This window comes from Wolffia australiana, chromosome 12 (assembly GCF_029677425.1).
Source record: "Wolffia australiana isolate 7733 chromosome 12, ASM2967742v1".
NCBI lineage: Eukaryota > Viridiplantae > Streptophyta > Magnoliopsida > Alismatales > Araceae > Wolffia > Wolffia australiana.
Genome location: NC_135846.1, coordinates 302,480 through 313,896, shown reverse-complemented (window position 1 = coordinate 313,896; position 11,417 = coordinate 302,480). Strand labels below are relative to the sequence as shown.

Sequence of the window (11,417 nt, the reverse complement as noted above, 5' to 3'; positions counted from 1 at the left end):
CCGCCAGTTGATCCTCTGTCCGAATGTAGCTTATCTCAATCTTCTTGTCTTCAACACATGGTCGGATGAAGTGGTACCTTGTATCAATGTGCTTGGTGCGGTTGTGGTGGACTGGGTTCTTGCTCAAAATAATTGCAGATTGGTTGTCCACCATCAGTTTTACTGTAATCTCCTCTTCACCCTTCATTTCACAAATCAGGCGATTCATCCACACACCTTGACGTGCAGCTTCTGTAGCAGCTATGTATTCGGATTCACATGAAGACAGAGCCACAATACCCTACTTCTGAGATCCCCAGCTGATCGCTCTTCCACCAAGGAAGAAGATGTATCCGGAGGTGCTCTTCCGATCATTTACGTCTCCTGCAAAATTGCTGTCGCTGAAACCAATTAGTTCAGAATTTGTACCTCCCTTCTTGTAGATAAGCCCATAATCAGCTGTCTCTTTCACATATCTCAGAACCCACTTGACTCCACTGTAGTGTTCTTGAGTTGGATCCTCCATGAATCTACTCAGTATCCCCACGGAATAGAGCAAATCTGGTCTTGTATGAGTCAGGTATCTTAGACTTTCAATTAAGCTCCTGTATTCCGTGGCATTCACCCGTGTACTCTTCTCATTATTGGTGAACTTAGCACGAGCTTCAAGTGGAGTGGAGACACCATTGCAATCAGTCAACCTTGCACATTCCAGGATTTTCTGAGCATAGCTTTTCTGCGTCAGAAAAATCATGTCTTCTTCTTGTTTCACCTCAAGTCCAAGATATGAGCTTAGTGGACTGTGAGGGACCCAATAACTTCATCGAGGCTTATCTTATCCAGGTCTCCATACTGCTCCAAGGACAGGGTGAGTGCGTCGAAATTTGAAGGAGTCGCCCTCAAGAACCGCTGCACAGCTTCTCGCTCTTCTACCACCTCGCCCAAAGTTCGCAACTCAGAGAGAATTTGCATGAATTTCATCGCAAAATCCACGACTGAATCATTCCTGGACATGGTAAGCATCTCAAAATCACGTTTCAAACCTTGTATGCGGGACTGAATCACTCTGTCCATGCCGAGATTCCTCTGCCGTAGGATCTCCCAGTTCTCCTTGGCCGTCTTCTTCGCATCCAGCATGACCATGACGTCTTCCGGCACTGCGCTCAGGATCATCGAGAGCGCCATTCTATCCTTCTTCTTTGGGACATCATTGTCCACCATGACTGACCACAAATCATGAGATTCGAGCAGTACCTCCTTCCGCATTGCCCAGACGCGGTAGTTCGTCTTGGAGAGCATGAGGGGCGTCGCTGCCGAAACCGCCATCTCCATTCCACGATCTCCTGCCTTCTTCGCCATCTTCAGGATCCCAACGATGTTAAGCCAAGGCTCTGATACCAAATGTTGGCTATGGGAAGCCTGAGAACCTTTCAAGAACCTACTAAGACGGGCAAGAAAGCGAGGAAGAAAAAGAAGCACTCGTGGAAAAAAAACGAGTTCTCAGGGTGTGCATTTTATCAAACACATAGCCCCTTTTAAAGAGCGTTCAACACAGAATAGTCAAAGAGAGTCTTTAACTAACTCCATGTGACAGCTGGTGTCGAGCTGAGGTGGCACCATCCTTGCCGTAATAACTCCTTGAGACGGACAGTCGTGATTAAACCGAAACAGATCCCGTAACGACCATTGTTCTAGAAGCGGAGCCAGCGACGGCGATCCTCCAGCGAGCTTGAGCAACACCTTATCAGACTGCTTCGATAAGCAAAGGTGATGATGAGGAGGCTTCGATCTTCTGGAACGCGATCGGAAATACCGGCCAAAAAAATCTTCGTTGGATCAAGGATCATCTAGGAGGCTTGCTACAAGATCCGGCGTCGTTGCACGACAGAAGAAATCGTATACTATCGATAAGTCAGAGGTAATGATACTCCACTGTGCGGTCAGAGAAGGTTGCCCGTTCAACAAGATGGGTCGAGTATGACTCTGAACCACAATGGGGTACGTCAATTCTGATCAGGCAGAGGAAGATCGACGTGCAAGAGTGCAAAAGTCGAGAATGAGGTTCTTCCTATGACGTCCTTATCGTGCATAGAAGCTCTTCCCGTTGCCACGACGACGACCAACGGATCTTCTAAGGGCGAACGTCGAGTGAGGAACGAATCAGACCGTAAGTGATAGGCGACAGACTAGCCTTGGCGCGATCGAACTGGGAGTCCAGAAATAAATGGGCGTAGCAATCAGCGGTGACGTCCACCTTGGCGATCTCTACAGACAAAGGGCTCCCAAAACGCAAAAAGAAACGGACGAACTTCTATGATGAGGGGAAGATGCGCGAGAGAAGCCCTAGAACATCATCTTCTTCATGCAATATCTGTCTTCAGACTAACAACGATTACAGACTGCCCCCCATGATCACTCCTCCCATCCTTTTTAGTATAAGGAGGAGCAGTTGTGGAGTGCCATACTGGGGCCCTTTTAAGGGGGAAGCTTATTGGGCTTCCTCTGAAAAGGTCCTTTAAGGGAAAAAGAAGATGGACTTCTCCCCCTAAAGGTGAAAACCAGAACATCAAATAAACAAGCACACATGGGGGAGGCCCGTACACACATAGGAGGGGGCCTCCTTACAGTCAAGGGACACTGAAAAGGAGTAAAACGACGTGATGACGGGCCCGTACACGAAGAATAGGCTGTCATAAAACCATAAAAAGACACGACACGAAGCAAATTGATGTGCATACAGCTTCTCAAACCTCATTGCAGAAATTTGGATTCTTTGCATCGACTTGAGTTCTGCAAAGTGGCTGATGACGAGTCCGAACATGCTCAACTGGATGGTCTTCCATCACATCAACACAGCTCACATTCATGATTCCTTTGGTCCCTTAAATAGCCATGTGGACCTGCTCAAATATGCAGCCTCCAGAACTATCTACGTGATCCTCGGGACGTTGACTATCCTTGCATTGATGAGCTACATTTATCCTTCGTCCTTTTTATGTTGTCATGATCACATTCAGAATTGAGAGGAGCAAATGGGAGAAAGAGAATAAGGGGAAGGCCTATCAATAATTCTTCCCTGATTAAATTTCACTGAGGGCCTTCCCTAGTTATACAAAGTGGGTATTTTCATAAAAACACCCAAACTTTAAGTGCATCTTCTGATGTCTTAAGGAACATTTGCGTGTTACTCTTTATGCTCATGTATTAGTCGAGTAACCAACACTAGTGACCCAATAACCTTGACTAGCCTAACATATTAGTTAACTATATCACCAGATAGAGTAAGTAATGCTGGATCCATTTAACCTAATCCTTAGGTCGAATGTCCAATCCATATGATGTAGACCTGCACCTCATTCTCTAGTAGATACAAAGAAGTGTGAGTGGACTCAACCATGGAACATGTTTGTCATTGATTACCGTGTATGTACAGTCCCTCATCTACTTGCTGCTCCTATGATGACTTAAGGTATGGTCAGCCATCAAACCCTAATTGGTCATCTCAGTTAGTACTCATGCCTTCAAATATCATCGAATAACTCTTATCTAGTATTTCCCTGCCCCACTAATAACACCCTAAATCGGGTCTTTATTTCAAGCAATTTTGCACAATTTTAAACATTTAACGAGGTTAAAAGGGTTTGTCATCATATATTTACATGAAATTAATGCTTTCAAGTGATTTCTGATTTTTTCCTAATTTTCTGTTAATTTTATGAATTTTTAGGGATTTATTTGAGCTTGAAATAATTATTTTTAAATGAAAATGGCAGGTTTGATATTTAATTTGGAGGTTAATTAGTATGGGGATGAACTATTAATTTTTCTAGAATTTTATGGAATTTTCTATATTTTTAAGGATTTTATTGGATTTTATGAGATTTATTTAAGTGACAAATGAATTTTTCAATAGGAAAAGGATATATTTATAAGGAGAAAACGAGCTTTAAAATAAGTTTTACTCTTTTTGGAGCTTTTCGTAATTAATCCCTAAAACAGCTCTAATAAGTGTATTTTTAGGGATTTATTAAGTGTATTTTATGTACCATAGAATTGAACCAATTCCCCGGGGGGAAGTTATGTTTACATAATGTAGAGGTAGTTTCTGAAAGAACTTGCAATGGGGGAACCGATTGATCCAATAAGTCAAAGTTGCATACAACGAATAAATGTTTTTCTATATAAGCCTTTCCATTCTTTTTAACTACAGGTTTATTATCACCCATGGAAATGGACTCAAGAGAGATCAATTTTCTTTCAATCATAAACTTAAGCAATCTTCTACCTATTTCAAATTCTTTACCTTTTTTATGACTGATATCACCTTCGTTACTACTATCAACTCGAATACTTGTCATTTTATTCTTATTAATTATATTAGACCGTGTTATAAATATTCTATCTATGAGTCCCAAAAATGTAGATACCCTCACAACAAATTGCGTAGTTACAATTATGTAAAAGTTGCAGGGATTTAATTGAAAATATGTTTGGTATTTTTGTGATTTCAGGAAAAAATCAGAGGAGAGAGAATGCACGAGGGGCATATTCACAATTACTTTTTGGGCGGCGTTCAGCAGCAATTCCACGCTTTCTAAAGGACTTTTGTGCAAACAAAGAATTCAAAATGCGCCCGCCAATGAGAGCACGACACATCATGGCGTGCTAAAAAGGAAATGAATAAGTAAATGAATTTAAATCCAATGGCCTAAATTGGTTTAAAACTCATTTATTAATAACTTTAGATCCTGAAGTCCGATTGAGATGATTTTTTTATGGATTTGCTCGTCTTGATCCCCTCCTATTTGTATGTTGGATCATTCAGATCAAGCCTACATTGATAGATAAAAATTAATTACTAAATGGGGGGTAAAATGGGAATTTTCACCATGGAACCTAAGTATAAAAGCTGGATTTTGAGAGGGGAAGCTCATTCTAGATGGTGCTCTATACAGCTGCAAGACATAGAGGAGCTCCAGCTTGGATCTACTTGTTTGGTATTTTTTCCTTCTTTGTATTTGAACTTTTGGTGTATTTTTGGATGTTGTTAGTTGAATCTCTTAATCTTTCCTCTTGATCTTTGTCTGAAATTTTAAATCGCTTGGCTTAAGCAGTATGTACAAGCCCTGACTAGGATTGAGAGGAGAAATTGAGAGATTTACCTAGCTATTCGAAGTGCATATCAAGAAAACTATATAAAAAAACTTATAAAATGGGTTAACTTTCTAGGAGATTAAATTTCCATTTTATTATCCAATAAAGTAATTATTCCTGAATTATCAAACCTACAAAACCAACCAAAACAAATCAAAATTTTCTTCTTAATCTCTCTAGTTGAATTATTTGATCCTTTCAATTGGATCAATTAATTCAATTTAGAGCCCCATATTTTTGTATTCCTCTCATCTCTCCTATCTCCCTTTCTAAATTCCTCATTTAAGTCGGGTGATTTGATCTTCATTCAAGATCAAATTAACTCTAACTAAGATTGCATTATCAAGAAAATCATCAAACTGAATTCCTTACTAGCTTCCCTTAGAGGATACCTCTACTTATCATTATACATCTTAAGGTTTTATAAATTTTATTGTATAAGCCAAAATTGACAACGACAAGTGATTAAATTTGGTAAAATTGGCCCCTATTTTTTTCGCTTATCAATTGGCGGGGACTTCATGATATCTTATTCCTAAATCCTTCTCCTCTTATACAGAGGGAAGAGGATTCCATCTTGACAACTTAATCCTCTTTGTCAACTTCTTGATGGATGGAGAATTCTAACAGTATCTTGATAGGTGTAAGGACCACTTACACAACGGTGGTGTGAATCTATCTTATTGATAGTTTGGTCGAATACCATTCAGGGATTGGTATATATCAATTAAAGACAACCTACTGTTGATACTGTTGATAGCTTTGGGAAAGGCCATACTCATCATATGAGTGAGGTTAGGAAATGCTATTATATCAATATACTTTAATGTTCTTCTCGAGTATCAATCGAGAAGGAAGATTAAGAAAACATTCTAGAGACTAGTGCTATCCATATTAGTATCTAACCACACTTCAATAATTTTGACCCAGTATCCATGGACTTCATTGTAAGCATCACATGTGCACTATAGTGAATGAATTCTAGAAATAAAAATGGAATAAGATATGAAATCTGTGATTAGCTTGCCAGCCACGTATATTTCCATCAATATAAAGGAACCTGATGGTGCACGCCATTGGAGATCGTCGACGACGTCGTCCACGATGCCCGCCACCGTCGTCGAAGATTGGGTGACGAATGCTCAATTATCGTTTCTTGTTTTCATCGTTGTTTCTTTCATGTTTTATGTTTTCCTGTTGAGTCGCTGGGTTTTCATCGCGTTCGCAACTCGTTCCGTACATCCTTTATCGTCGTCAAGGGGAAGGGTACCTAGTCTTTGCCTTCCCCCCTTGTTCTCTTTTTATGCTTTTCTTTCCTCTATTTTGTAATTTGGGGAGCCCATTTGTATAAGAGCTCTCCTAATGGGCCTTCCCCCCCCCCCCCCCCCCCTTTTGTTGACCAACTTAAGGGCCCATCCCTTTCCCCTTTATAAGGGAAGAGGGGGGCGCCCTAATCCTTCGACCAAGAAGAAAAAGAAAAGAGGAATTTGTATCATTTTTGTCGGTCTCCCTCCCTCGTTCAGAGAAGAAAACAAAAGGGGAGGAGAGGAGCACGATTGAAGCAGCCCGACACGAGAATTACTTGACGGAGGTAAGGGAACCATCCACAATCTTCCCATCCCTCCCCCGCAATTCTTTCCACCGATTCTCCCTTCCCGTGGAGAGAATTCCCTGACCATAGTTCACAATCGTATTGGTGAATCTCCCGTACCTACCGGTCAACAGACGCTCGCCACGTCTTCCATCTGGTCGGAACGCACGGGAATGCAATTTGGGACTTCTCCCCCTCATGATTCTGCCGTCTCAAGTCTACGTCTGTCCCTACCGACCATCTCCATCTGCTGGTCTCGAACATTTTACTGGCCACGACACACAAGATTGTGACCCAATTGCGCCCCCGTCGACTCAGGAATTCTGATGGGAAGGATCTCTGTTCTGGTATGAGGGCCTCATCGAGGTCGCAATTCTCCATCCAGCACCCCTTTGTCCGTGAGATGCCGACGCCTGTGTGCTTGTTCACTGACGCCTGTTGACGTCGTAACACCCAGAGCTGTCAACGGTCATCGCACAACCTCTTTGGTTGTTGTTGAGACCGATAACCACTATGGTCGCCGTCTGATTCTCGGCAAGGCCCAAGAATTCGTGACTCCTAAGACCATGTTACAAGTGGCCGAGAACCAGGCCTGGTCGAGCATCACTCAATCCGGGCACTCTGTTATTCAGGCCGGTCACTCAATCCGAGGTTTCTTTCCAGATGAGAGCTTGATCGATTGGGTAAATTTGCGCCAGCTATGAGCTCTATTGAATGAAATTTGGCTGGATCTGGCTGCGGACCCTGGATGTTCTAAGCCATCAGCTGCCGGCACATTCCCACTTGCTTCGCCATCAGCTACCAAGCACAAATGGGACTCCATCGAATCCACAAAGTTGCTCGAACCGCATCACGATCGTGAGAAGCTCCATCGTCTCCTCTCCTCCAACCTTTTATGTATAGCTCCAGCACTTTCGTCGCTCGCCGAGCTGCCGCCTGCTCTCCGGCGTTTCTCTGCCCCACTCGCTCCGACCGCCATTGACTATCATCAATTTCTGCACCAAGAGCCCGCCGACGAGGTACGCTGTCCTCTCCTGGTGCTTGTTTACTTACTCCTTGCAGTATAATTTTGGGTTGACTCAACCGCGCTTGGGCTAGGTATTGAGAGAAAACTACAAATGACTTTGAGTGTCTTACTGGTACGGAGAAGATCGTCCGTTACATGTAAGCCCAACGGACAACCTCCGTTCGGCCATAGATGCCTACGTCGCTCTGACATGGTTCGAGAGGCCGCCGTCGCTATCACTCCGTGACACCTTCCAATCTTGGAGCTCAGCACCTCCCTCGAGTCGGAGCCTGCATGTACGAAACGTAGGGCACTCATTTTGCGCATCATAGTTACATAACCCGTTAGGGTGGCATCCGTCGGACGACAACACCGTCGACGTTCGATACCATCATCACTTATCGGCACCTAGCCATCATACTCGGTGTCGACCGGACCACGTCGTAGACGACGTCCGACATCAGAACCCTACTAGGAGAAAACTCTCATCACCTTTTTTTTTAGGCGAAAATTCTAGTCATTGTGAATAATGTAGCAATGTGTTCCTTGATAAAGGAATGATAGTGAAGATTTTTATCTGTAAAGGGATTTAGGAGAGCCTACCAACATACTTGATATATGAATCTATAAATGTATGTCAATAAGGTGATCACCATTCTCCAAATCCATGGACATAGTAATCCCAACTAAAATGAGGTTTTCAGGTGGAGAACTTTGAGAAAGGTCCATTGTACTATAATAATAACATTCATTAGTGACACCATTCTGCCTTCAAGTCCTAATTTTGGTTAAGCTCTAACTATCATGAGCAATAAAATGAAGTGAGATAAATTCTTGATTGAAAACAAATGGGGGTGTTGATGGTTGATGTAATGGTTCACATATGGAAATGGGATAAAATATAACAAACCTTTTAAATTTTACTTTTCTTTAATTGTTTGGGTTTTTTCTTTGAACTCCAAATGTCACAAAGGAGAGGCGCTACAAAATACCCTTGCGTCAATGTAAACACTAGTGAAATTGGAATGCAGGAATCTTCATTTTCAACCTGAAGTCGCTTGAGAGTCGCCATCGCTGCCGTTGCCAATGACCGTCGCCACTTCTCTAAGCTTACCTATGACTCATTGTCATCCCTACCATGATTGTTGCTGTCTCCCACTTGATGTCTTTATCTTCAGTGTCATCATCACTGCCCTCCAAAATTTTCATAAATGAATTTGGAAACAAAGTCGAACGATCTTAATGGATCCATCTCCACCACAACCTCCATTGCTGATTCTTTCTACCCCTTACTACGATGCACTTTTGCAATCATGGTCGAGGCGTTTTAGAAGATTGCCAATAAATTCCAAAGGTTTGAACCTAACATGGACAGAGTTCTTCTTGAGGGTAAGAGGGCTCCATTTTCCCTTAAGACTTGTTGTCTTGACACTCCTAATACCATCTCAAGTTGTACCCTGCATTGTGGATGTCTTTTCACCCACTGCGTCTTATGTCAATGACATTACCATCAGTCACCTCCATAGCCTCCACCATCCCTCCCACCTCAAGTACTAATTAAGCTATTGTTTCCATTATAATGACAGCTGTGGCAAGCAATAAGTTTTGAAATGGTCTGTCATCAAATCTGCCATAGAGCGCTTGGGTCCTGTGGTCCCATGAGATAGGTCCCATCAGATCCTATCGCACCAATGGGCACTTTACAGGTCCCAATGACCTACGAATTAGGGCACCTGTGGATCTGTTGCACTTGGTTAACAGGACCCACAGACCTCCCCTACCAAAGGGATTGAAACTGGTCAGCCTACAAGAGCGTTATGTATCACAACCTCTATGGTCCCCATAGCCTGTTGTCATCATACTGACGTACCCAACTGCCACTCCGTTGCCACCTTTGCTCATCAGTGCACTTCATCGTCCCCCTACTTCACTACAGCACTACCTCATCACCGACACACCTCCATGATCCTGTGGTGCTGCATCACCATATTGCTGCATCATCACCACACTTACACTATCACTTCCATCATTGGGCTGCCATGGCTGCATCACTATTGCTACAAATGCATTGTTGCTACCACCCTCATGCCACCTTGATGTAACGCAACGTACCGGGATCAAATGACTCGTGTTACACCGTAGGGGACGGACGAGAAAGCTTGATGCAACGAGGTCAAATGATGTATCATTTAGTAAATTCAACAAGAAGTACGATGGAAAAACCAACTGATCTGACATGTAGGATCAGATAATGACACGAGGGGACAGGGCACAAACAAGCTCCCAATGACCCGAGTAATCGGCTCGAAGGCCAACGGAGTGAGGGATGTTCACCGTCTGTGTGCGTCCACATCGTCGTCACAAGTGATGCCAATTTGTCACTGATGAAGGAAAAGTCACTAACACAAGTACGGTGGCTAGTCATATAACACGTATAAAATCGCTTGAGGCAGCGGAGCAGTGAGAATTGGGACTGATGAAGATACTAATACTGGAATGACGGAATGAGGGTGTGACATGTGAGTTTGAGCTCATGTGTCCAATATGAGGTGCAACCACCGCGAATAACCAAGTTTGTTTCGGATGGAAAAGACATCGAGTAACTTATTGTGGTTATTTTGGCTCTCAAGATCTCCTCCGCTGATAGAGTCCGCACTCTCATTAACGCAATCATTTGTCCACGTGGTTTCTGGGATCCGTTTGTGGCCGGGTTATTGCATTGATAGTCTACTCACTACCGCTACATAAACCAGCATCTTTGTGTTACGACCTATCAGACATATTGTTCTGGGATGCAGCCGATCGACCAGTCTTCTAGGAGGCCTAGCTATTTCTCACCAACAACAATTAATTGCCACCACAAGCTCCTAGCATGTAACTAGCAGGTCTGTTCTCCTTTCATTTTTTGCGTTAATTATTTATTTCAGTGTCGATTTATCAATTGCTCATCGCCAAGAGAGAGTTCCACGCGTTTTGATAGGATTAGTCACCATAATTGTGATAAGTACGGTTTTGTTGACGGTGTCAGATCTGAACATTTTTGTCAACGGTGCGGACGCTTTTGGGCATCGAACGTTCCTCACCTCATTGGTTTTCGAACTAACTACGCGGGACATTGGGTGCTTGCTCGTGACAAAAAATGCCATCCCGTGTCATCCAATTGAGATGCGTCTTGTGTCATTCGATGATTGACATACTTCTCATCTTAATATTCCACGTCATAAACATCGCATCTTAGAGTTTCCCCTTTGGCTGTAACACAAATTGTCCACTCTGACCATCATGTTACATCAATTAATACTTTGGAACGTTAACAAAGGAAGAGGTAAGTCCTAAATATTTACTCTATTTCCCCATCTTTATATCCATTCCACATTCTCATATCACTTCACTCTTTGTTGTAAGTTATTAAACTCAATGAGCAGGGATTAATGGCTTATAGCACCCATTCCTAATTAGGGTTTTGATAGGAAACCCCTAATTGTGGTTTCTTCATCACATCCATTCATTCCTCTCATCCTATCCTCACTTCACGATTTTAATACTGTCCTAATCTCTATTATAAGTTTATAATTCTTAAAAATGATAATTAAGCACTTATACATATAAACTAATTTAATTAAATTCACAATATATATCTAGTATCTCTTCTTTCCATCCTCTATTATCTTAACCACTTTCTAAATA

General features: G+C 42.6%; 1 long non-coding RNA gene across 3 annotated transcripts; it reads left to right on the top strand.

Moving 5' to 3' along the window:
* Nucleotides 1-6,598: 6,598 nt before the first annotated feature.
* Nucleotides 6,599-11,169, top strand: LOC144710540 (uncharacterized). 3 transcript variants are annotated; one of them, XR_013583314.1, is made up of 3 exons: nt 6,599-7,743; nt 10,529-10,615; nt 10,759-11,169. It is a non-coding gene; the product is annotated as an uncharacterized LOC144710540 (long non-coding RNA). The 3 variants fall into 3 exon arrangements; XR_013583313.1 differs by lacking the exons at nt 10,529-10,615; nt 10,759-11,169 and adding an exon at nt 8,762-8,993; XR_013583312.1 differs by lacking the exons at nt 10,529-10,615; nt 10,759-11,169 and adding an exon at nt 7,823-8,314.
* The last annotated feature ends 248 nt before the right edge of the window (nt 11,170-11,417 follow it).